We start from the raw sequence: 27363 nt of genomic DNA on the forward strand, positions 1-27363 counted from the left end.
TTTGAAAATCAAATAACGTAAGGGGTTTACCAGCACAGTCATTTATAAATTTTTCCATGGGGACGTTTCACTACACTTTTTTCTTTCATGAATTCTACATATAAGCCTTTCAATGTCGACTTAATGTTTGAAGAGCATACTAATTACAATTATCAGGACGTCAACTTCATCCTTGGTGACTAAAACTGCTAAAGTATATATTTTGGTAATCGCGGATTCAGGTACCAATGGAAAAATCCTGGAAACTTTTGAGGAGCCTCATGATATGCAGATAACTCATGATCCAAAGCTGCCAGGATTCTTCAGCTGCAGTCGGTGGAAGAGAAGCTACGACCCACACAACACTTTTACGTCATCCAAATTTCTGAGGGTAGCTCGAAAGTGATGGTAAGCCCATCCTATTTACCACACACAGGCCTGTAATTTGCAGAGTTAATGCCATGATATTGCCAGATGATGTGCCTCTTGCCAGGAGGTCTAATTTTCAGAAGGCCAGCTCCGAAGGTTTCAGTATGGGCTCGATACTGATGTTTCCAAGATTCCACCACGGAAGCGAGATGTATGCCACATTCAGCAAACGTACCCAGACTGTTTTAAGAAAGAAGTTTCGAAGTGGTTGTAGAACAAGCTATACATTGAGGCGACATAAGTGACGGGATAAAGATACGCACTTATACAAATGGCGGTACTAACGCGTATACGAGGTATAAAATGGCAATGCATTGGTGGAGGTGCCACTTGTACTCAGGTCATTCATGTGACAAGGCTTCCGACTTTGAACTCGAAATCGTAGTTGGATCTAGACGCCTAGGACATTCCATTTCTGAAATCGCAGTATTCCGAGATCCACAGTTTCGATGGTTTGCCGAGAATGCTAAAAATCGGGCAATACCTCTCACAACGGACAACAGAGCGTGGCCTCCGTTAAACGACCGAGAGCAGCAGCGTTTGCACAGAGTTGTCAGTGCAAACAGACAAACAACACTGAGTGAAATAACAGCAGAAATTAATGAGGGACGCCCGGTGAACGTGCCAGTTACGAGAGTGCAACGAAATTTGTAGGTAATGGGCTATGGCAGTAGACGACCGACGCATGTGCCTTTGCTAACAGCACGACATGGCTTGCAGCCGCTCTCCTGGCCTCATGACCACACTGGCGGGACTCTCGATGACTGGAAAACCATGGTGTGGTCAGATAAGTCCCGATTTTGGTTGATAAGAGCCGATGTTAGGGTTCGAGTGTGGCGCAGACCCAGGAAGCCTTGGACCAAAGTTGTCAACAAGGCACTGTGCAAGCTGGTGATGGCTCCTCGATGATGTAGACTGTGTTTGTATGGAATTGACTGAGTCCTTCAGTCCAACTGAACCGATCATTGACTGAGAATGGTTATGTTGGGCCATTTTGTGACCATTTACAGCTATTAATGGACTTCATGTTCCTAAACAAAGATCGAATTTACATTGATGGCAATGCGCCATATCACAAGTTCATAATTGTTGGCGACTGGGTTGAATAAGAATCTGAACAATTCAAGCGAATGACTTAGTCACCCAGATCGCCCAACATAAATCCCTTGCCACATTTGTGGGACACAATCGAGAGGTCAGCTTGTGCACACAAGGGATTTCCAACGACCTATTAAGTCCACGTCACGTCGAGTTGCTACACTAAGCCGGGCAGAAACAAGTCCGACACGGTATTAGGAGGTATGTGACTACTTTTATTATCTCATTGTATACCTGGACTGAGTGACAACAGCAAACAGCTCATGGGTCTCTACAGTGTTCTTTTTGAGACAGACCGACTGGCTGATGATACTATCGAGGTTGGTGAGGAAATACTGCAAACCATCTCACCAAATAGACAGCTATGTGGTCCTCACTGGTAGAGACTCTTGAGATGTGTCCATCTACTTAAATACTCCGCAAGCTATCTGACGGTGTGTAGCAAAGGCTACTTCTGGTACTACTAACTGATTTTTCTGTGGAGTCCTGCCCACTCATCTCGTAGAGGATGAATAAAGGATGCTATACAACAATTCAGATAAATCACATTAATAGCTTTTATTATAAATAAGAAGACTGAACATTGAATTTACAAAGGTGTCGCAAGCGCTGGGCGACATGAAAAGAAGTAATGTTCTTCGCTATAGACAATGTCCATGTAAGCGATGGATATGGATCACTAATAAATGCTATCGTAGTGTCAACCTACAACTGTGCTGTTTTGCGAGTCCCATTCTGGTACTGTCTGGACGGCCGAGGCTGGCAGGAGCGTCACATATTCTCTTTGGCTAGAGGGCGCTCCTGTCGAGGTGTGGTCCTAGTGAACAGGCTACTGGCTGACACAGTCTCACCGCCTTCTCTGCTCTTACGTTCTTCGTCTCGTGGTTACGCCGGATCACTTCCCTTCCCTGTTCCATTCGCGAATGGCGCGTGGGAAGAATGATTGTCGTTAAGCCTTTGTATTAGCTACAATTTCTCGAATTTTCTCATGCTAACTTCGCGAGACGTGAGTGGAATGAAGAAATGTAATGACCGAGTCTTCTCGGAAATTTCTTTCTCGAAATCTGAATAATAAATATCTCTGTGATGCACAATACCTCTCCGGCTGCGTCTGCCAATTGAGCTTGTTGAGAATACCTGTAACGCTCCCACCCCAAATAAACGATGTCATGACGACATTTGCCACTCATCGCTGGACTTTCTCTACCTCTCCTACTAGTTCTCTACCTGGTAACGACCACACACAGGTACTGAAGAATCAGTGGGAAAGCGCGTTTTAATCCACTTTTTTTTGTTGATGATTACATGTACTTAAGATTCTTCCTATGAATCTCAGTCTCGCATACGCAGGAAATTTGCTGGATCCAAACCTGCTCCTGTATACGGAAATGACCAGCGCATAGCACCGAACAGCATGAGCTCTATGCCGATGACGATGCCCAGAGCGCAGATTTTGAATCAGCTGAGAACACTCTCACGAATGCCCTTATGCAACCTTCCAGATTCTACAACTCAAACCAAGAAAACCAAATCCCAAAGAGAAACAAATGTGTGCTTTTCATTTGGGGAACAGGGAAGCTGGTAGCACATTAAAGATACTATAGTCAGGTGTCAAAATGGAACACTGTGAGAACACACAATATCTGGGAAAGACACTTCATAGATCTTGTACTTTCAAGAAACACTGCAACAAGTTGAAGTCAAAAGTTTCCACGAGGAACAACGTTCTACGAAAACTGGTTCAATGAGAACGGGTAAGTCAACTCTACTAACCCCTGCAATGGCACTGGCACTGTGCCGGCCTGCGACAGAGTCTGCGTGTCCTACTTGATGTAATGAAACAGGTAGACACAGCTCTCAATGAAACCTACAGAATCATGAAAAGGTGCCTGAAATACGCTCAAGTTGAATGGTCTTACCACCTTGCAAGTACAGCACCACTTCCAGTCCGAAGGGACATAGATGCGAATGAGAAAAATGGAGAATGCATCCTCTGTATGGTCATGAATCGCATACGCAACGACTCGATAAGGAGGAATTTTCTTAGAATGTCGACTGCACTGCAGTGCTGAAAAAGCTGGGTTGCAACAATGGAAGGCTACGATCAACCTTCCCCCTGTCTGGAAAAGAGTTTCAGAAATTCTACGTCCTGGCTATGATGAGAAATCTACGACTTACAAGTCCCTGAAAAGGCTGAGATCTGGATTTGGCAGACCAAATGTAATTTGGCAAGATGGTGTTGCACTGTTCTAGATGATATTCACTGTGACTGTGGAGAAGACGAGGCTGTTCGTCATATGCTTCAATGCTGATTGAGTCCAGCCTACTGCACAGAAGACGAACTTCATCAAGGAACAGCAAATGCAATCGAAGTAGCCAAGTTTTGGGCAAAAGTAATTTAGTCATAACTGTGTACAATATGTATGTTTCTGATACAACAATTAATAAAATGTGTACATTCCACTTCAGGTCCCTGCGGGAGAAAAGCCTAGATGTTTTACGGCGTTTGCTGTTTGCAGCAATTCGTCATCAATAATGCTGTTGTCCGCTAACGGCCTTGCCGCTCTGGTAACACCGGTTCCCGTCAGATCAACGAAGTTAAATGCTGTCAGTGTTGGTTAACTCTTGGATGGTTGACTGTCCGCGTCTGTCGAGCGCTGCCGGTAAGAGGGGTGCACTCAGCCCTTGTGATGCCATTTGAAGAGCTACTTGGTTGAGAAGTGTGGATCCTCCTTCTAATCATTATTGTCTGACGTTGCTGCAGTCTTACAGACAACAGCATCATTTGTGAACAGCCTCAAGGAGCGGCTGGCGCTTTGTACGAGTTCACTTATGTACACTGTAAAGAGTAACGGTTCACAGTTAACCTTGGCTATGTTGCAAACTGACACATGCTACTCGCAAGTATAAATTCATTTGCACTTACTATGGGCACTGTTACTTGTTTCACTGCATAACAGTGTTCATGATTATGACTGATAGGTTCCTCTTACGGGTTGTTGTGGCTGAATATACTTCATCATTATGGCCTGATTATTTACTGAACGATGGTAATTGAGTTTTATAACTCAGATTAATTGAAATAGTGCACAGTGAACAATGCATCCTGAATCAGTGCACTCAGCAGCCAGTGCAGTCAGCACATAAAGAAGGTAAAGAATTGTGTTTGTCCATACTATTTGCCTTTAAACTTTGAATTATTTTCATTCTGAGCTTAGTTGCTTTTGGTTTAGAGATTCTCCTGAATCAAATATCGTCAAGTATCTGGGAACCTACTTTGACTGGGAAACCGTGAGACATTTACAACAAGATCAGTGCATGAATGTTTTCCACACAGATTAGATTTATTTCTCAATAGAGAAAGGCGAAAGTTTCAGTCACTCTTTCATCTATGGTACGTACATTTACTATACTGTATATTATAATTTCTAGTGGGGTATTAATTTGGTCTCCTTCAGTGACTCTAAGGATGTCACACTAACTAATTGGTTTTATTTAATTGGGTAAATTTCGTTTCAGATCACACTATTCACTCTCATGCAGGAACCTCTCTGTGTATAGCTACTGGGATCCAATATGAATGTGAACGGGAAAGCTAAGCATCTGAGATCGGCAGAATACCGTAATGACTATCAGACCTCATTACAACGCAACTGCAGTGAAAAATCCCTTCGTTACCTGAAGACCTGAGACAGGCGTCGGCCAATGGAAAAAGGCTATTCTGGAATATTTTAGCACAAAACAGAATGAAATTTTAGTGACGATATGAGGTTGAATACTGGAACGTAAATTAGACATACCATTTCTCTCGTAGCTTTTGTTAAATGTAGTTGATCAAAATTAGCAACCATACGAAAACTGCGCCTGTGATTCTTAGTGAACTTACTGTGGCGGTCTAATGAACTGGCACAAACAACACATCAATCAAAGTCAGACACTCCGAATTCCACCACACCTCATCATACAATAATAATTGCATATTCAAATTATAAAAATTCCAGTATTCACAGAGCCTCTGTACAATGCATGAACTTACAAACCATACGTCCTAAACCTCGTGTTACTGCCATTATCCACAAAGAAGCTACGAAAATTTATTATCATTAATCAACAAAAATGCTCTCACTGGGTTCTGATCTTCACTACCAATGATCATAAATTAATTAACAATACACACTAATAATTATGGAGTACTAAGCACTGGGATACCTAACGTGGTGCGGAAAGCGTGGATACAGAACCAGTACAAAGAAAAGCATCTTAAATTTGCAAAATTATACGGCAGTTTATCTCAGGGTAGTCTAAGTCACCTCCACCCATCAAATTGTTCAGTATAACCTTCTACCGTGTCTAGCAATAATTACCAAGTACTAAATTTGGGTGAAACTTTGAAATTTGACGGCTTAGGGCTCCTCTACATGTTCGACGTGAAGTGCGCTCAACACACACAAAGAAAATCGTGAAAAATCAACAAAAGTTAATCAAACGGAAATGAAGCATTTTACAGCCTCTCTTAACTGAAGATCTTTTAGTTACTGATTACCAAGTACCTCAGGCACCACGCTGATGGCCAGCACCGTCCTCCTCTAACGGTCGTAGCTACACGATTTCAATCATCTAAATTGTCAAGATCGCGACAAATATCGTCTCTCGTAGCATCTCCTTTTCCATATAGACTTCAGGTAAGAAATTTCCAACATGACCTAAATCGATCCAAAACATTTTCTACTAAATTTTCATACCACATCGGGTCACCTGACGTTGTGTCATCCACTCTCTGGACCCTCGTAGTGCACACTCCTCTAAAATGGCGTACCCCTGGGACCAACGTCTCTCAATTAGAGCCAACAGGGGGAAGAATCTCAACTCCCAGACGTCCTCTGAAACTATAGACACAATGTGAAACATCTGGCAACCTCTCTACAGAACCTTGTCCAAAGATCTCTTTTTGCCAAACCATTCCCCTCTACTCATCTTTGATTAGTGCTAAAGTTATACAACCCAAGACAATTACACTTTCATTCACTCATTTTCATGGAATGGTAAAGTTTGTACTGAGGAAGTGCGACTACCAAAATGTTGTTGTTGTTGTTGTGGTCTTCAGTCCTGAGACTGGTTTGATGCAGCTCTCCATGCTATTCTATCCTGTGCAAGCTTCTTCATCTCCCAGTACCTACTGCAACCTACATCCTTCTGAATTTGCTTAGTGTATTCATCTCTTGGTCTCCCTCTACGATTTTTACCCTCCACACTGCCCTCCAATACTAAATTGGTGATCGCTTGATGCCTCAACACATGTCCTACCAACCGATCCCTTCTTCTAGTCAAGATGTGCCACAAACTTCTCTTCTCCCCAATCCCATTCAATACCTCCTCATTAGTTATGTGAGCTATTCATCTAATCTTCAGCATTCTTCTGTAGCACCACACTTCAAAAGCTTCTATTCTCTTCTTGTCTAAACTATTTATCGTCCACGTTCCCTTCCATACATGGCTACACTCCATACAAATACTTTCAGAAAAGACTTCCTGACACTTAAATCTATACGTGATGTTAACAAATTTCTCTTCTTCAGAAACGCTTTCCTTGCCACTGCCAGTCTACATATTATATCCTGTCTACTTCGACCATCATCAGTTGTTTTGCTCCCCAAACAGTAAAATTCCTTTACTACTCTAACTGTCTCATTTCCTAATCTAATTCCCTCAGCATCACCCGACTTAATTCGACTACATTCCATTATCCACGTTTTGCTTTTGTTTATGTTCATCTTATACCCTCCTTTCAAGACACTATCCAATCCATTCAACTGCTCTTCCAAGTCCTTCGCTGTCTCTGACAGAATTACAATGTCATCGGCGAACCTCAAAGTTTTTATTTCTTCTCCATGGATTTTAATACTTGGTCCTTTTTCATACACAAAAATGTGTTTTCCAGTGAATTTCTCCCCAGTGCTTAGAGTTTGTTTGCTAAAAAATTAAACTCAAACAGATCCAGAAATGCCCTGAAAGAGAGGCATAAAGGATGAGAAGAACTTGATGTAATTCTTGCTATTCCGTATATTAGGGGTGCCCCTAAATTTAAAGGGAAAGAAAACGAGTTTCCTTGGTGAGAGAAGGGAGAAATGTAATTTTATGAACCTATGATGTCATGTAGTCGTCTCAGGGAACTGTCAGTTTTCTCTAAGGTGACTGAAAGTGCGAAGTTTTTCACTCATGCCACACGAATCTGAGGGAGTCATAGTAAACTGTCAAAGCATTTACGCTTCTGGTTCGTATATATAGAGATTTTTTGATGATGTTATAAACTTTAAAAGATGTTGGAGAATGGTAATTGTATCAATCTGAGATAAGGGACCCTGATCCGGGAACGGTGGAGTGGAAAATTCCAGGCGAAAGTCGTCCTGATATTCCTGACAGAAGAAGATATCTAGTACAAGCTCTACGCCCTCCATATTTAGGGGGCAAGTAGTATGGACCAAAACAAAGAAGAAGGTCTAGTAAACAGTGACTCTAAAGTGCACATCTTAAGAGCCATGAGCAGTTATTCATCTTCACTAAGTCACACACATTTCTTCCACAGAGCCGGCCAAAGTGGCCGAGCGGTTTTAGGCGCTTCAGTCTGGAACCGCGCGACTGCTACGGTCGCAGGTTCGAATCCTGCCTCGGGCATGAATGTGTGTGATGTCCTTAGGTTAGTTAGGTTTAAGTAGTTCTATGGGACTGATGATCTAAGATGTTAAGTCCCATAGTGATCAGAGTCATTTGAACCATTTTGAGCCATTTCTTCCACAGAAAAGTGCACATAACTCTTAAGGTATGCATTTTTGAGCCCATGTTTACTGAGCAATTTTTTTTGTCGGTACAGTCTCCTCCAAAAATATGAAAATCAAGACTCTTGCAGTAGAAGAGATCCACTGTCAGAGGTATCAGAACTTTCGATTCCGTCTTTTTCTGGACCAGGGTCTCTTCTCCCAAATTGATACAGCTACCCTTCTCCATAACCACTGGTTATTACGGATCATTACGGATCATCCTGTATAAATGGTATTTGGAACCCAATGATAATGATTACTCTTTCTGTTGGTTTTCATATAACTTCGTATTCTGTTGAGCAGGATGAGAGCATTCTTGCATGCGTTGTAGGTTGGCGACGGAAAAGCTTGACAGGCAGTAAAAAGACTGAATATTTTTACCCACTCTTCCTCTGTTGCTATTTCGTGTATGTGTTTTAACTAGATAAATACAAATGATATATCCCTCAGTGTAACATAGCCTCAATAAGGACTGAGATCTAAACTAATAAAAATCTATATAAACAAGTAAAAAACGTCAATTATACATTTCTGGTGTAGCACATTATGCATTAAGACCTTCTCCTCTAAAATGGAGATTGCTGAAGTGAACCATTACTGAAAAACTTCTAGAAACTTCAGGTGACGATGTTTCATTTTGTTGCGCCCAGCGTTTCTTGAAAGTTATTTATTATAATAAACGCTACCTCCACATCGCAGTTAACACTATCCTAAACCTTCAGTTCGTTATATTTGGATTACCATCCGGGTCTGTTGAGTGCTTTTGGCAAGGGCGTTGCACTCAGCCCTTGTGAGGCCATCTGAGGGGTTGCTTCATTGAAAGTAGCGGCACCGGTCGCGAAAACTGACAACGGCTGGGCGACCGGTGTTCTGACCACATGTCCCTACGCATCCTCATCCGTTGACTCCAAAGATCTCAGGATGACGCGGCGGCCGGTCGGTCCCGTTAGGCTTTCCTAGGTCTGTTCGGACGGTGTTGGCTTTTTTTATTTGGATTACAGTGAACTGATGGTACAAAACTTTAGTATATTGTAAGTAAACAATCACTTTCACATTTTGCTCCCTATTACCTGGGACTCTCTTCCATACCAAGCAGAACAAATAATAGGTAACTGATTCATCTGTGGAAACGTCTGTAACCTCTAGTAGGCCTATTTCTTCTCTCGAAATGTTAAAATACGGAATGAGTCTACCATCAGTTTTGCGACAGCCGCAAGGTAAACATACGCTTTGGGGTTCGCCAAAAATATGGAAACACCGAGTGAATTGTGTGCTTGAACCGAGAGAATTGTGTGCTTTTGTATCTAACCACGAACGGCACAATACACTCAATATGTTGCAAGTGTCAGTCGCTGTCGTAACAGTGTCCTGTGTAGTTGTGAGTGCTTTATATTGGAGCTAAGTGATACTGAGCGTCGGCAGATTGTTGGCGTTCGTATGGCAAGTGCTTCTTCAACCGAGGTAGCGGCAGTGTTTGCTGTTACAAGAGGCACCATATAGCTGATTTATACCTTATACAGCAAAGCAGAAAAACATCAAATGCTAAGTTACAACGTGCACGACAGTATGTGTTAAGTGTTCGTGATATACGGCGATTGACGAGGATTGTGAAGAAAAATAAGAGAATAACGACTGCAAAAGGCAGTGCAAAAGTCAATGTTTAACTCACGAACCATGTCAGCATCAAAACAACACGAATGAAGCTCCATATGCAAGTAATTCATAAACCGCTTACAGTGACGGAAATTCCCGTAATAGATAAACTTGGTACCGAAGCAACAAAACTTAGACTGTGGAGCAAAGTCATTCGGTCTGATGAGTCTGGTTTCACACTGGTTCCACCCTCTGGTCGAATATACATCCGAAGCTCGAAACATGGAGGAGGTTCAGGGATGATTCGGCAGAAGTATGGTGGTATTCCATGGTCCACACCGATTCCCTGCAAGGTCGCATTACTGCCTAAGATTGCATGACTATATTATATGATAAAGTCCAACGCATGGTGCAAACTTCGTTCCCCAATAGTGATTCTATGTTCCAAGACGAGAGGATCATTGTTCATACCGCTCGGATCGTCCAGGACTGGTTTAGTGATCACGAGCGGGAATTTTTGCATCAAAGCTGACCACTACAGTAACCAGATGTCAATAGTATTCAGCCCTTGAGATCTACAATGGAGAGAAGTATACGTGATCGTTATCTGCCCCCATCATAGTGCTGCTGCAATGGTCGCAGGTTCGAATCCTGCCTCAAGCATGGATGTTTGTGACGCCCTTAGGTTAGTTATGTTTAAGTAGCTCTAAGTTTAGGGGACTGATGACTTCAGATGTTAAGTCCCATAGTGCTTAGAGCCTTTTGAATCATATGAACCCATCATCGTTACCTGAATTTGTACCTACTTTGCAGGAAGTATGGTATTGTAAGTAGGCTGTTTAGGTTTTCTTATTGGTAACGCCACGTAGCGCTGTGTATGAAAATCACTGGCAGTGCTGTGTGCAGTCTGTCGCTGGTTTGCATTGTTGTCTGCCATTGTAGCGTTGGGCAGCTCGATGTTAACAGCGCGTAGCGTTGCGCGGTTGGAGGTGAGCCGCCTGCAGTGGTGGATGTAGGGAGAGACATGGCAGAGTTTTGACAGCGGACGATCTGGAAATCTGTAAGACTGTATGTCATGAACTGAAATATATATTATGACTTTTGAACACTTTTAAGCTAAATACATTGTTTATTCTCTAACAAAATCTTTCATTTGCTAACTATGCCTTCAGTAGTTTGAATCTTTTATTTAGCTGGCAGTAGTGGAGCTCGCTGTATTGCAGTAGTTCGAGTACCGAAGATTTTTGTGAGGTAAGTAATTTGTGAAACGTATAGGTTAATGTTAGTCAGAGGCATTCTTTTCTAGGGATTATTGAAAGTCAGATTGCGTTGCGCTAAAAAATATTGTGTGTCAGTTTAAGCACAGTCATGTTTAAGTTTTCGAAGGGGACATTTCAGTATACGATCCACTTGAAACCCACACACGTCTTGTATTTATTCATCCCCGGAGGACTTGAAGCTATTTTGAATGCCAACAGTTTTCTTACAACGTATTAGGCTTGGTAACGTTTCTTTTTCTATTCTTCTATCCACCCCCTATAAATTTAAGGCCATACAGTTGACAATAATTATATAAAAACCAGAAAATCTAACAAAATAAGCAAACATTATTCTGTCGTCACTGCACACAGTAGTGTTTCAACCTTTCAGACCCCAAAATCGAACCGAACAAATGGGGAATAATGACATGTTTTTGCCAGAAACAGCGAAAGTTGCAGTTTATCTGTTGTAGACAATAATGTATTCCCTTCTTAAAAAAAAATTAAAAAAAATAAAAAGAAATAAAAAAAACACGGTTAGTGAAGTGAGCCATGAATGAAAATCTTTTAAAAGTAACTGGTGATGTGGTGATGAAATTTCAATTTATAGCACCTGTGGACCCTCATCTCAACTAGGCCTAAAGATGAATGAATAAAAATTTGTATTAACCAGTGAGAATCATCAGATACATTTTTTCTAGTGTAGAACATTATTACCATCTCCTCCTCTATAACTGCTGTTGGTGAAGTGAATCATTACAGAAAATCTCTTAAAACTGCCCTCTCATCGCAGATAACATTTATGTCAAAATATGTGACGTTTTACTTAGCATATAGTGACGTAATAGGTGGTAACTGTATGATGTAGTAAGCAAACAAACAGTTCTTAATTTGGCTTAGAAATACTTAAACCTCACTTTCAAATATGGCAATACAGTTAGCAAATAAAGAAATATTGGCTATCGTATAAATACGCCAACTGTACTCTTAGTTTTTTGTTAACGGGCATGCCCAGTATTGGCTCCAAGGCTAATATCCAGTGGCTGTATGTCTCTCGTTGTGAGACTATACAGACTGTGACGTGACATTTGAAAGGATAGTTCAACTTTTCATTTTGCTTGTAAATCTTCAGTATAATTGTGGACCCTGCCTCACAATGCTCCATAGGCTGCTCTGTACATTAAAGAAAAATTTGGGTATTGATACAGTTGTGCAGATAACCATAACTTCTAATTTTTTTATTCTTAGAAGCGACAAATATCAAATAACCTGAAGTACTGCGTTATGCCAGCAATTGTTTGCAACTAAGCTAAGGACATCAGACACACCCATGCCCGAGGCAGAATTCGGCCCTGCGACCATAGGAGCAGCGCGGTTCCGGACTGAAACACCTAGAACCGCTCGGCACGATATCACAACAGGTACTCTTCAAAATATGAGTAAGCCAGTGATATCTTCTCAACAGCTAATCGGTTTAGGCCTCAAGAGCGTTTAAAACAAACATTGACGATAGCATGAATGTATAAGACTCCATCTGACGTTATGTTATTTCGAACTGCATTGGATGAGAATGATGTTATGCATAGCTCATTCTTGGCTTAGGAAGCCCTCTGGTTGATCTATTTCCGTGAAATTAAATAGAAAATTGCTTGGGGAGTGGAAAGGAATTGGTAGAGAGCACAGCAGTGTTGTAGCTTAAGAATGGGGTGTGGCATAGCAACAGTGGGTGAGGACGGTTAGTGGTTGGCTGTGAGGAGGAGTGTGAGGGGTGGAGTAATGGACATGGTGGAGGAACATGGGTGGAGAGAGAGTGTTTAAACAGGTGGGAGCTCAAAGTGATATTTTGGCCCAGGATGCCCACTGCATTCCTGTTCATCAGATATGAGAACTCGTCGCTCTGTTTCATCGGTCTGATTACTGGGTAAGTCACTCCGCTCTTCATCATGTACAGCACATTCCTATGGTGTCTTTAAATGTATCAAGTCCATAGTGTAGTCTTTCCTTCATGCTTTTCTGTGCCCGGCCATTGTGGCCGAGAGGTTCTAGGCGCTTCAGTCTGGAACGTGCGACTGCTATGCTCAAAGGTTCGAATGCTATCTCGAGCATGGATTGTCTGATGTCCTTAGGTTAAATAGGTTTAAGTATTTCTAAATGTAGGAGACTGACGACCTCAAATGTTAAGTCCCATTGTGCTCAGAGCCATCTGAGCCACTTTTTTTTTCTTTTTCTCTTTTCTGTGCACAACTAACGACAAATTAAGAGTTGCTATGGATCTTCATCCGAGAAACCTAGAACAGTTGGCAACGACAGTGGAGTTGGCAGGTTCCCACACCTTCCAGAACATCACTGACTCCCCTCCTGCACGTCTCGCAGCGGAACGCTCTACTAAAGGTGTTTGTTCAGGCTTTCAGCATGTGGTATCATTAATGTCACTGGACAGTGAAGATCTATTTGAGGTCTGAAAACGACCGTGTCGAATATTATGCGCAGAAGTCTTTCTGATACATATGGCAAACGAATATATGTATCGGCACTATTGTAGCTAAGAGCGTAGGGGAGGATATCCCGACCGGCTCTTAGGTATAGAAGTTGGGGTAAAAACTCAAACAAAACAATGCATATGGCATACTGTGTACTGAAACGAGCAGTCCTGTTATATAATGTCTGTACTGTAGCAGACTGGGCCTGGGCGAAGTGGCCGTGCGGTTCTAGGCGCTGCAGTCTGGAACCGCGAGACCGCTACGGTCGCAGGTTCGAATCCTGCCTCGGGCATGGATGTGTGTGATGTCCTTAGGTTAGTTAGGTTTAAGTAGTTCTAAGTTATAGGGGACTAATGACCTCAGAAGTTGAGTCCAATAGTGCTCAGAGCCCATTTGTAGCAGATTGTAGTCCGTGTTTCCAAGCTTAAGCACTAAACGTCTATCGGTACTAACCAAATGAAATCATCCCAAGTGGCGGAAGTTACAGACATGATTTTCGTTCATGGGCAAGCAAACAGAAGCAGCAGAGAAGCGGATCGGTTGAACAGGATCACATATTCGCGCCGATAACATCCGGCTCACACCATGTTTCAAAGACTATTCCAACAAGCAAATGAAACAGCGCAACTGGTATCTCAGCACAACGACCGAGGAGGACGATGTTCTACACTGACTCCCGACACAGAAGATACAGTGCTTGTTCGAGTGCATGAGGTGCCTAAAGTCAGTACTCGATCAGCTGCACCTAAAATGAATGTTTCTCTATCTACTGTGTCCGAGCATTACTGGAATTGAAGCTACATGTCTACTATCCACAGAAAGGGCATGCTTTGGCTTCTGCTGACTCTGGACCTCGTGTTGAGCAAGTGCTTCTTGCAGTGCTTTACAATTTCCTTTGTATGTACTTCTCATGGATGAAGCCTGTTTCACCACAAACGGAAAGCTAAATTGTCACACCAGTCATGTCTGGGATGTTGAGAATCCCCACGCCACAGATATGAAGAGCAATCAGTACTGATTACAAGTCAACGTGGGGACAGACAATGCTTACTAGGCCTGTTTCCTCTTCCTCTCGCTTAAAAGCTGCAGTGTACACAGTTTTTGTCAGAGACCTACTACCCAAGTTCCTGAAACGTATAGTGCTTGTTGTTCATCAACATATGTGGTTCCAACGCGATGGAGCCCCACCTCACTCTGAACTGAGATTCCCTAATGAGTGGATAGGCAAACGAGCTCTTCTTTTGTGGACAACATGTGCGCCTGTTTTCACCGCTTTTCATTTATTCTTGTGTGGTCATGTGAAAAGTTTTGTGTACGATACGCCTGTCGAGACTGAAAAGAATTCCGTTGCAAGAATATTGCGCAACGGTGCCATTCCTGCAATGACACTGGGTGACGCCACTTTGAACAACCGTTGTAAATATAGCAGCTTTTGGAACTTGTGTGTATAAGTGGATCTCACTGTTACTGTTTGCTAGACTTAGGATTTTCTGTTTCTCTGAGATCATGCACGTGCGCCGCTACTAGTCCATAAACAGGAGAACTACTTGGGGGGTAATGGGGATCATTCAGTGAAAATCCTATACGTCATGATTAGGGTTCGTGAGTTGGGACCTTGGATTGAACACTACGCCGGGCTGAGGCGGAACCTGAATAGATTTTCGATTATACCTTTCGTTTCGGTCGTTTCCGGACTGGTGTTCCTTACTTAAAATTGACACATTTACCAATCTCCATCGTCACTCAATGTTTGTAACATCATCATGGAAGTACATACTTCTGATGTTGCAATGCTAATTCGAGCTTAGGATTCAGCGACAACGTCAGATGGAGGGTTGGTAAATATAAAGCGCTGAATGCGAGCAGTTGCCGTGTTGGAGAGGGAAGGGCAGTCCCTCGGTGTGAGAGATGCACCCAGAATGGACAACACAAGTAGTATAAGCACTTTTGATCTAGGCCAGATTGTGGGTGTCCATCGTATGGAACACTGTATTGAGTGGGCTGAAAAGTCACCGAGACTTTTACTTTCAACTGTTGCAAGGGTGTATAATGTGTACCTCGATTCTCGTGCAATCATAGCCTCCAGAATCAGCAGCCATGGTCCCGTACGTATTGAATACTTGGCTCACCGTCATATAAGCAGATTTTGGCCTAGCTCAGTGCAGCAAATCACTCATCAAATCATTGTTGGGCAACATCAGTCGATAATTAGCCAGTGGTTGCCATACCGTGACGAGTTATCCACTCGTCATGTAGTACAAAAGCCACCGCCGGATACATGTCACTCCTTTCACCCGTCACAGCGTACAGGGCTTAGCATGGGTGGAAGAACAGCTCTACTAAATTTACTAAGTTTATAAGAAATTCCTTTGACTAATGAGTCGTCTTTCATTTGCATAAACGCAGATAGCATGTTATGGGCACTTATAAATTCACATGCGGCAGCGCAGCCCTCGTGCCAACAGGACACAGTTGAAGCAGATGATGAACGTATTCTCGTGTGCCATTGTCTCTAACGGGCTAAAGATACAAGAACCCACTTTACTGTTATTTGTATCCGCTTATTCACCTGTTACAAACTTCTGGTGACATGTACCTTAAACAAGACAGTGGAACCTCACTACCGCTACTTAATTATATGAAAATGGGTTGAGGTACGCTCAGCGGACATGAGGAGCTTATCAGCTCATCTCCATCTTTTGAAGCACATCTCGAAGTCCGCCGACTAGATTGTGCGAGTCTTGGACTTACCTTTAATCAATTTCCTTGAACCGTAGACTGTGGTTGAGCGGTAGTTGATCAGGCTGACTTCTCATCGTTTTCTGTTGTGGACATGTCGTCACGTGTGACTTCCGCCATCTAGGCGGAGGAAGCTGCCACTAGCTTTGTTTTCGTAACTGAATTACTACCAAGTAGGATTGCCTTCCTTGGCAAGTCGCTGACATGTATTCCTCGAGTTATGCATGAACGGAAGATAAAATTCCTTCGAGCTTCCAGTCACGATGGAGGGTGTCATACTCGTTAACTTATGCTGATATAGCAGGTTACTGTGGATTTTACGAATGGCGGCTACCCCCGCTGTAGTCATGGACTGTGTGGCTGGTCCCTGCGGAGGTTCGAGTCCTCCCTCGGGCATGGGTGTGTGTGTATGTCCTTAGGATAATTTAGGTTATGCAATGTTTAAGCTTAGGGATGATGACCTTAGCAGTTAAGTCCCACAAGATTTCAAGCATATTAGAATATTTTTTTTACTACCCATGTACAAGTGCCGAGATCCAGTGTGGAATGCAAGGCACGATTCCTTCCGTGGGCAGTCAGGATCTGCCTTGCACGTCGAGCAAGGTAAGGCAAGTTCTTCAAGTATCGGTGCTACCCCGGACTAGACACCGAGCTGAGCTGATATTCCCCAACTATGTTAATGAGGTTACCGTAAATCCCTTTTATTCGTACTATCGGTTCCTTTATTATACTGCTGCAGTAACCATTGACTTTACGTAGAATGTTAATATTTTCTAAATAAAAATTATATTTTTCATCGAGGTTGTGCTGTGTCACCTTGATTTCTCTTTTTGGCGGTAGTGAATCGATTGATGTGTAAGTAATATAACGTATTTGCTTTGGAAGTACAACTCTATAGGCTGCGTACGGCATTTCGCGAAATCTCTGCGTGGTGTTAAGTTTTATAATAATTCATGAGAGTTATCAAGTAGAAACATGCCTTGTCGGTGGAATGGAAATAACAGATGAATCACGATCATAAATACCGAAATGAATGTTTGAACCTGCCTGAGAAGGGGAATGATTAAAACATCTTCTTTTTCCATTATTTAAAACGGTAAATTAACGCTAGTTATGCACAGAACTCTCTGTACTGGTAAGACACCAGTATTTGTTTGCAACGATGCATACAGTAAACCAAATATGTCTACGTTTCCCTGCGCATGGTTGTAGCTGTTGAATGGGCGGTTATCAGGCAGTGTGGTCGCCGCACAGCTCAGGTAGGGACTGCGTCACCTTTCCTGGGGACAGCCGGTCGCGTCCCTGCCGGCGCGTGTTTGCTCAGTCCATGCAGCCTAGTCACATCTCGAGACATGTACAAACAAATTAACAACGCGACACTGACACCGTGCCTGTCACACTTTATTTAACCTCCAATCTTCGGTTACCATCGGAGATGAGTCAGCCTCCAGAAACCTCAGGGCACACGAGTGCCTGTCGGCACGTGACTAGCATTCTTTTGTTGGTGGAAACGGCACGCGATATGCCTAGGGTCTGTGTTTCGTCTTCAATCGCATGGCTCCTAGGGAGAGTGCCAGTTACTGACATCACAATGCTCTGTTCAACTTTCTTGTAGACTTAAGTTAATTTAATGTACGTCAGAACATCGTCAAAAGGTAATAAACTTTATTATTATCATTTTATTATTGTTAAGAGCATTACAGCTACTATTATCTTTATTCATATTATTTCATGTTTATATCATTGACATAACATTTTATGATTGTTGGGTTTGCAGTCCAGCCTACGTTGCTTCTAGTTTCTTTGACAACAATAGCAGTGATCTGACAGAGAGAATGTATTTGGGTGACGCAGATATTTAATATATAAATTTGTGCTTTGTATGCCCTACTCTCAAGTACATCCTGATATTTACGATAAAGTTCTATTGTGGTAGATTAGTATTAAACACACTACAGCCACTGCGTCAGAAGTGACCTCTGTTTCCATCTCTTACTTTCTACTGACCACTATGCCTGTGTGTAACAAATACCACTGGAGTACATCTGTGGTCAATCTAAATATAGTCAGTCTAGATATAATAGGGGTCAGTGAGGTCAAATGGAAAGAAGGCAAGGATTTCTGGTCAGATGAGTACAGGGTACAGAAAATGGTATAATGAGAGTAGATTCGTTATGAATAGGAAGGTAGGACAGGGAGTGTATTACTGTGACAGTTGAGTGAGAGGCTAATACTTACCAGAATCGACAGCAAATCAACATCGACAATGATAGTTCAGCTATATATGCCAACGTCGCAAGCTGTAGATGAAGAGATAGAGAAAATATATGAGGATATGGAACGAGTAATTTAGTATGTAAACGGTGATGAAAATCTAGTAGTCATGGGGACTGGAATGCAGTTGTAGTAGAAGGAGTAGAAGAAAAGGTCACAGTAGAATATGGACTTCTGACAAGGAATGAGATATGAGAAAGACTAATTTAGTTCTGTAATAAATTTCAGCTGGTAATAGCGCATACTCTGTTCAACAATCACAGGAGGAGGAGGTATACTGAGAAAAGCCCTCGTGTTAGCGGAAGGTTTCGATTATACACTCCTGGAAATGGAAAAAAGAACACATTGACACCGGTGTGTCAGACCCACCATACTTGCTCCGCACACTGCGAGAGGGCTGTACAAGCAATGATCACACGCAAGGCACAGCGGACACACCAGGAACCGCGGTGTTCGCCGTCGAATGGCGCTAGCTGCACAGCATTTGTGCACCGCCGCCGTCAGTGTCAGCCAGTTTGCCGTGGCATACGGAGCTCCATCGCAGTCTTTAACACTGGTAGCATGCCGCGACAGCGTGGACGTGAACCGTATGTGCAGTTGACGGACTTTGAGCGAGGGCGTATAGTGGGTATGCGGGAGGCCGGGTGGACATACCGCCGAATTGCTCAACACATGGGGCGTGAGGTCTCCACAGTACATCTATGTTGTCGCCAGTGGTCGGCGGAAGGTGCACGTGCCCGTCGACCTGGGACCGGACCGCAGCGACGCACGGATGCACGCCAAGACCGTAGGATCCTACGCAGTGCCGTAGGGGACCGCACCGCCACTTCCCAGCAAATTAGGGACACTGTTGCTCCTGGGGTATCGGCGAGGACCATTCGCAACCGTCTCCATGAAGCTGGGCTACGGTCCCACACATCGTTAGGCCGTCTTCCGCTCTCGTACCAACATCGTGCAGCCCGCCTCCAGTGGTGTCGCGACAGGCGTGAATGGAGGGACGAATGGAGACGTGTCGTCTTCAGCGATGTGAGTCGCTTCTGCCTTGGTGCCAATGATGGTCGTATGCGTGTTTGGCGCCGTGCAGGTGAGCGCCACAATCAGGACTGCATACGACCGAGGCGCACAGGGCCAACACCCGGCATCATGGTGTGGGCAGCGATCTCTTACACTGGCCGTACACCTCTGGTGATCGTCGAGGGGACACTGAATAGTTCACGGTACATCCAAACCGTCATCGAACCCATCGTTCTACCATTCCTAGACCGGCAAGGGAACTTGCTGTTCCAACAGGACAATGCACGTCCGCATATATCCCGTGCCACCCAACGTGCTCCAGAAGGTGTAAGTCAACTACCCTGGCCAGCAAGATCTCCGGATCTGTCCCCCATTGAGCATGTTTGGGACTGGATGAAGCGTCGTCTCACGCGGTCTGCACGTCCAGCACGAACGCTGGTCCAACTGAGGCGCCAGGTGGAAATGGCATGGCAAGCCGTTCCTAGGACTACATCCAGCATCTCTACGATCGTCTCCATGGGATAATAGCAGCCTGCATTGCTGCGAAAGGTGGATATACACTGTACTAGTGCCGACATTGTGCATGCTCTGTTGCCTGTGTCTATGTGCCTGTGGTTCTGTCAGTGTGATCATGTGATGTATCTGACCCCAGGAATGTGTCAATAAAGTTTCCCCTTCGTGGGACAATGAATTCACGGTGTTCTTATTTCAATTTCCAGGAGTGTATTTACAACAGTGGTCGCTGTTAACAATTCGTCAGAAAAGAACCCAAGAAGTTTCACAGAGTCAGAAAGAACTAGCAGATGAAATATTTGCTTTTCCGCAATGTGAGTCGGTGAAAAGATTGGTGTCGTATAAATACAATGATGACCTACGTGCTTAACAAGTAAAAGTGATACTGAAACAAGTGTCAAGCCATGTATTTCATCGTACTTGTCGGACAGGGAGTCACAAATCCCACCCCAATTGAAGCACAGTGAAGGACAATCGTCGTCCAAGGAGCGGGTACCAAACATTATCACGAGCGTGGAAGATTTTTTTTAAAAAAAAGGAGAGAAAGAGAGAGAGAGAATTACGAACAGATTTTGAATAAGTCCGCAGCAATGTGACCATATAGTACATAAGGAAAACTACAAATATTCAAGGGAAGACAAGGCGCACTTGTTACAAAAACTGGTGTTACGCGTTTCAAGGATGTTCGATACAATTTGCAGGATGAGTATTATAGTGACCTACTACGTTATTCGCATTGAAATGCTCGCAGCATTGGTTGAAGTAACTTCAGTGGAAGCAGTGAATGGTAGCGCAACTCCAAACAGTGCTACAGAATTGGAAGACCTAAGATACCGTAGTTTCACAAAATGCGTCAGCTTGACAATGCACATGAAACTGCCCCAAAATTTGTAGATGAGGTAAATAAACTTATCCAATCGTTCAGTAAAATGTCTGTTTTCAACTCCGACCAATCGAGATTTGAAGAGAAAATGCAAATGAAAGGAGCTCTGGAAGTTAGAGCTTCCTAGAGAGTTGTAAGATCAGCTACTATCAATGCCTTAACCCATTCGTATACAATTATCCCGACTGTTAATCTGTATGGTAAATTGGCTGGAAAGTTATTCATTGCGCGGGGAGAAGGTAGAGGGGCTCCGCCCCCTATGATCCTTTCTCGTGGGAGTGATCTTGCAAGAGCAGTAGGGGTTATTTACGTCCCAGGGAGCAGGAGTGGGAAAAAGTAAGGGAACTACGACTATGATATGAGTACTGCTTTTGGTGAATAGCTGGTAAAAGTAACGCGCTTGTGCTTGTTTCCTGGTCTGCATGTAAAAATTATACTCTTTTAGAGTAAACTATGCCTACTGGAAAGTGTGTGACACTACAGTTGATACCACGTTGAACGATGGACAATTACAGCCTCTGAATGGTTGTTTTTACCGTGCCTATAAAATATATTAACGCGCTATCTCCAACTACACCTTACGCGATAGCAAGTTTCATAGTATGCTACACGACAGACTGTTTCACATTCGTCTGCAAGCCATTACATTGCATCAGTTCTCAGTACCCTGTTACACCAATATGATTCTATAAACATTCTTTAAGAGTGGTGTCCTGCACGGTTTGTGATTCCCAAGGATTTCGCCTTCGCTCTTGATAGTGCGAACCTCTGTGATCAATGTGGCACGCTATCTTTCATTCGGTGCTCGTGATGCAAGTTCATGGTTTGTTTTGAACATTTCGTGAATGACGACGATGTCCATTTTGTGAACTTCAATACACGCATCCCATAGGAGGTTGATCTCTGCACTTCCGGGACACTCATTTTCTGTCGCCCTCCTGCTGATCATGGTGAGTCAATAGGGGCTAATATTGTTACTGTTATAATTGTTAACACAACACTTTCAAATGAGCCTTACTCATGACTGAACTACAGATCACTCACTTAAGGGGGTTCTTCTAAATTCCTCACGGCCGCGGCAAGTGACGGACGCATCCGTCCAGTGAGTGAACCCCAGATGGGCAACAGGCTCTGGCGAGCGTCGCAGTTACTCAATGGCTGAATATCCAGTCCATCAGATGGCCATTGGTCCCCGTTAGTATCCTGTCAGGATGATGCAGAGAGGCAGCGACATCGCGTCGGATATATGGCAACTCAAAGACTTGCGATTCGATTGGTAACCAGCCTAGCAGGTCGTCCACCAGTATTTGCGATCACTCGAGCGGGTCTTTTGAAGTGCTGCTGCTAAAGCCACGTGCGTCGCTTGCTGAGGCACCTCTTGGTTTGTCAAAAAAAATGGTTCAAATGGCTCTGAGCACTATGGGACTTAACATCTGTCGTCATCAGTCCCCTAGAACTTAGAACTACTTAAACCTAACTAACCTAAGGACATCACACACATCCATGCCCGAGGCAGGATTCGAACCTGCGACCGTAGCAGTCACGCGGTTCCGGACTGAGCGCCTTAACCGCGAGACCACCGCGGCCGGCTTGGTTTGTCAGTCGGCTGGATACCGACTGGCAGGCGGACGGAAAGCCCAGTGAACGTTGCGACACAATGCTGGATCAGCATATTGTCGCAATTGGCTCGCCTTACAGCACTGATACCATTTGCCTAGGCACGTACCTGTAGAGAGTAGAGGCTTACCCCAAACAAGCGTCACTAGAGCACCAACCTTTACCATGACAAAAATTAATGACTGTTAGTGTCCCAGATGGGGAAGTTATGAGAAATTTCAGATTACACTGCAAGATTTTCATAGCCTATGGATAGGAGAACCTGGTCAGGAAGCTGCGGTGAGCGTCGTTCAAAAGATTCGAGGCACTGCAAGAGTTGCAGACGAGCCGTGTATGAATCGTCATGCATTGAACAGGACGACTGAAGTCTACTATAGCTAGCGTACAGAAGAGGCCAATAGTTGTACGAATTCTAGGTCTAGCGCCTCACTGCCTGCTTTATGAAAGGTTGGTATCCTGGAAAAACCTGTGTTATTTTTTATTGAAGATTTTGGTAACTAAACTTATTTGTGATAGTTAAATGAAATTTGAATCACTACGCATAAATTCATCTCAAACTGCCATGATTTTCTTGATCCTCTGTGTGCAGCCTGCATGGCTGCGTGGCTGCAAGTGAGGAATGTAACTGTACTCGAATTTTTCACTTTAAGGTGAAGAAATAAAACTGTTCTTTAAGTTAGATAGTTAAAAAGTTATTTGCAATGAACTGTATAGCTAAGGTGGACTTTAGAATACTTAATATGCAAGATGCAGTGAGAAAACAAATGCACAAGGCTTAGCTTTCGTGTGGAAATACTACAGGACAATATACAAAGTTAATCACCTAAAACTTCCACTGCAAATATTGCAGAAATGAAAAGTGCAATTGAAGTGCAGTTATCACAGAATGGATTGATAGTCAGGGGCTCGTACTCTTAGCCAATCAACTGATTGTAATAATACTTAGAAAGTGTATTTTTGTGCAAAAATACACACTTTTCATGGAACAATGTCTATTGGCATAAACAAAATAAAAACAGAGTAAATTAGAATTTCAGTAGTGTTTGTTGCAGGAGTCTAGTACGAGACGTATTCTGAGAAGGTCCTACACGGACACACAGTAATAAGACGAGTGACCATCACAGGGTGTGTTCAGAATGACCACCGGCAGCGGCAACACACGTTTGCAGTCTGGTATGGAACGACAGCTGCACACGAGCTTGAATTTCAGCGGAGATGTCCAAGCAGGCTGCAATATAACTGCGTTGAATATCATCTGATATAGTTTCTGTTTCCTTGTAGACAGTCTTGCAGCTTTACCCACAAAAAACAGTCTACAGGCACTCAAGGAGCACACAAGCACACTGTAAGGAAGCATAACAACATCGTATTTAGAGCTACCAAGGTTGAACAGCACAAACAAGGGTTGGTCTGGAATCTTTTCAACATATCTCGTAAATGACTCGCGACAAACACCACTGACATTCTAATTCACCGTACTTTGATTTTGTTGATGATGATGTCGTGTGACTAGGGCCTCCCGTCGGGTAGACCGTTAGCCTGGTGCAAATCTTTCGATTTGACGCCACTTCGGCGACTTGCGCGCCGATGGGGATGAAATGATGATGATTAGGACAACACCACACCCAGACCCTGAGCGGAGAAGATCTCCGATCCGGCCAGGAATTGAACACGGACCCAGTGGACTGACATTCTGTTGCGCTGGCCACTCAGCTACCGGGGGTGGCTTTGATTTTGTTAATGTAAATATGCACTGTTATATTCAAAGAAGTGCATGTTTGCACAAAACGTACACTTTCTAGGTGTTATTACAATCCTCTGATTGCCTAACAACATGAGCCCCTGACTATCAATCCATTCTGTGTAAACTACATATTAATAGCACTTTCCACTTCCACAATATTTGCGGTGCCAGTTTCAGGTGATTAGTCCTGTAGACATTCATTGTAGAATATAAACTAAATTGATTTTTAAAAACTGTATATTTTACACAAATGTATTCCTCATAACAGTATTCATCAAAATCATAAATTATTAGGCCAGTACTTTCAGCAGGTGGAGTCGAAATGTTAACCAGCAGAACGAAGGTTGCAGATAATACTTTTCCTGTATTTCCTGGTTACCTATTTGCGAGATCCCTGTTGCGTTGATGGAAGTGGGAACTCACTAGACAAACAGTGAGCATTAGCACCACGTCACGGTATAAAGGACGTAATCGGTCCCTTAGTCAGCATTCCACACTATGTTACTACTACTGCACTTTTCCATCAGCCACACTCATTTAGATTATTTTGTGATCCATTTACGATTTTGTAACCTAACATTTTATTCCTTGTGTTGTAAAACAGATGAACTAAATTGCTGAATAATAGGAAGAATCGTGTCACTAAATGGTGCTTAGTGTGGCAGTGGTTAAAACTCCCGCCACTTCCCAGATACAGAGTTTACTTTGCCTTGTACCCTGTGCTTTTCTCTCAAGAGCTTTGAGTATCTCAAAGAAAATCTCTAATTACGACCATACGGAAAATGAAATGGAGGTAGGCGAAAGGATAATCTATGGGCCAAGGAACTTGTTATCTAGATTCCAACAAATAGTAAAATACTACGAATGGTCACGAAATAGAAAATGGGTAAATGATATTATAAGACACCCAAAGCTAACAAAAGATAGTAATGGATAGAAAAGCCGAGTGGAAGCCTTTATCCAGCAATGGATGCATAATAGCTGCTGCCGCGGATGATGATGATTCAGTACAATGTTGCCGTCTGAAACGGTGTATATCGTACTTACCTTACAGCATAGTTGTAGCAGAATGTGACGCTTCTTTTGTGGGGGTGCAGTATGGTACGTGGTATCCGAATTAATAACGGGTAATTATCAACCCTCAGCAGCTGGACGTTTCAGCCTACTTTAAGTGGGAACTAATTCGTCTCGGCCATGACGTCTATCGGATTTATCGTTGTAAAACTTGTTAAACTGACTCTTCACTGACAATTGAAAGATAATTAAAATATCTATGTAGGGGTGTGTATCCAATTGCAACGTTACAAAAGAAACTATAATGTTTGCGCACATAAAGCGGGAGAAAAAATGAGCAAAGTATGTGTTTACAAAGCTTCTTATCAAATTCATTGATAGAAAAGATAGGCTTAACATGAGAAACAAGTCTCCTGCCAGAAATCAGGCCATGGTTCGTTCCGTAAACGACCACAGATCTACGTAAATTTAAATTTTAAATGATATTGGGTCCATAATTATGCCTACCATGAGTACATCAAGAGCAAACCCATTCCCGTAATCTCTGCAACTTCCGTATTTGCCAAAAATGGTAATGCGAAGTACTCTTTGGAGAAAGAACGTACTGTCATCAGTGTCAAGATATTTTGATGCAGAAAGAGCTTTATCAGCGACAACCTTCATGAACAAAGAAATTCTGTTGCTGACGCATCTTCTCATCGTTCGTGTCAGTGAGATAGTAGAAGTGCCACTACCTCAAATTTTAAAGCAGTTAACGACGTCATGCAAAGCTTGGCAGCAAAAGCACTGTGTAAAAGTGACATATTGGACTACTTGGCACATGTAAATTTATCCTAAAGACAAAAGTCATATATGCTTATATCGGAAAAATCGTATGAGCTGTTCTAAACGTTGCAAGTATGTAAACAAAGTCTAGGAGAAACTATAAAAGAAACTCATAGAAAAACATTTAAAAAGAACATCAACAATATTAAGATCAGTCAATAAGCGAGAAAGCTATGACGGGAAAATCGTCGACGACATCTTTCTGTCGCATTGGAAAAGAAGATCCATGTGAACTGTGATCCAATATAAAGTCCATAAATAGAAACTTTTTATGAGTTGTTTCACCGTTCAATGCACGCTAAGGCAATAGTATACAAGGAGAGGGTAAAAATATAATTGCCCGGTTCAAAATTGCGCTGATGCATGGCGAATTCTGCTATAGTAACAGATTGCAAGTAAGTCAACGACGTTATTATTGACGGACCACAGGCTTCAATAGGATAAGGATTGGGAAGCAAAATCTTTATGTCATTGCAAAGAAACTATACTAGCATTTACCGAAGAGTTGATTAGAAAACAATGCTTGCCAAAAATTTACATTTGGCAGGAGAGCGATAAAAGGTCAGGGAAGGTTGTATACTGTGTTATCCTCCATTATATTTTTTATAGCTTCCTAGGCATACCTGTAGAATTCACGTATCACTTTACTAATTTAACTTTCAGCCTAGCTGCAATCAGTTTTTTTTTCCACGGTACTGTCCTTACTAACACAGGTTGATTTTGGCAGAAAGTTTATCTGGAAAAGAAATTTAACGATACGATTTCTGCACCAGTTATACTTCATAAACATTGTGGTATGTAATGCAGTACTGAACATAAGGTTAAGGTATTACCCGGAACGTCAGTTACACTCCTGGAAATTGAAATAAGAACACCGTGAATTCATTGTCCCAGGAAGGGGAAACTTTATTGACACATTCCTGGGGTCAGATACATCACATGATCACACTGACAGAACCACAGGCACATAGACACAGGCAACAGAGCATGCACAATGTCGGCACTAGTACAGTGTATATCCACCTGTCGCAGCAATGCACGCTGCTATTCTCCCATGGAGACGATCGTAGAGATGCTGGATGTAGTC

Source organism: Schistocerca gregaria, chromosome X (assembly GCF_023897955.1).
Source record: "Schistocerca gregaria isolate iqSchGreg1 chromosome X, iqSchGreg1.2, whole genome shotgun sequence".
NCBI lineage: Eukaryota > Metazoa > Arthropoda > Insecta > Orthoptera > Acrididae > Schistocerca > Schistocerca gregaria.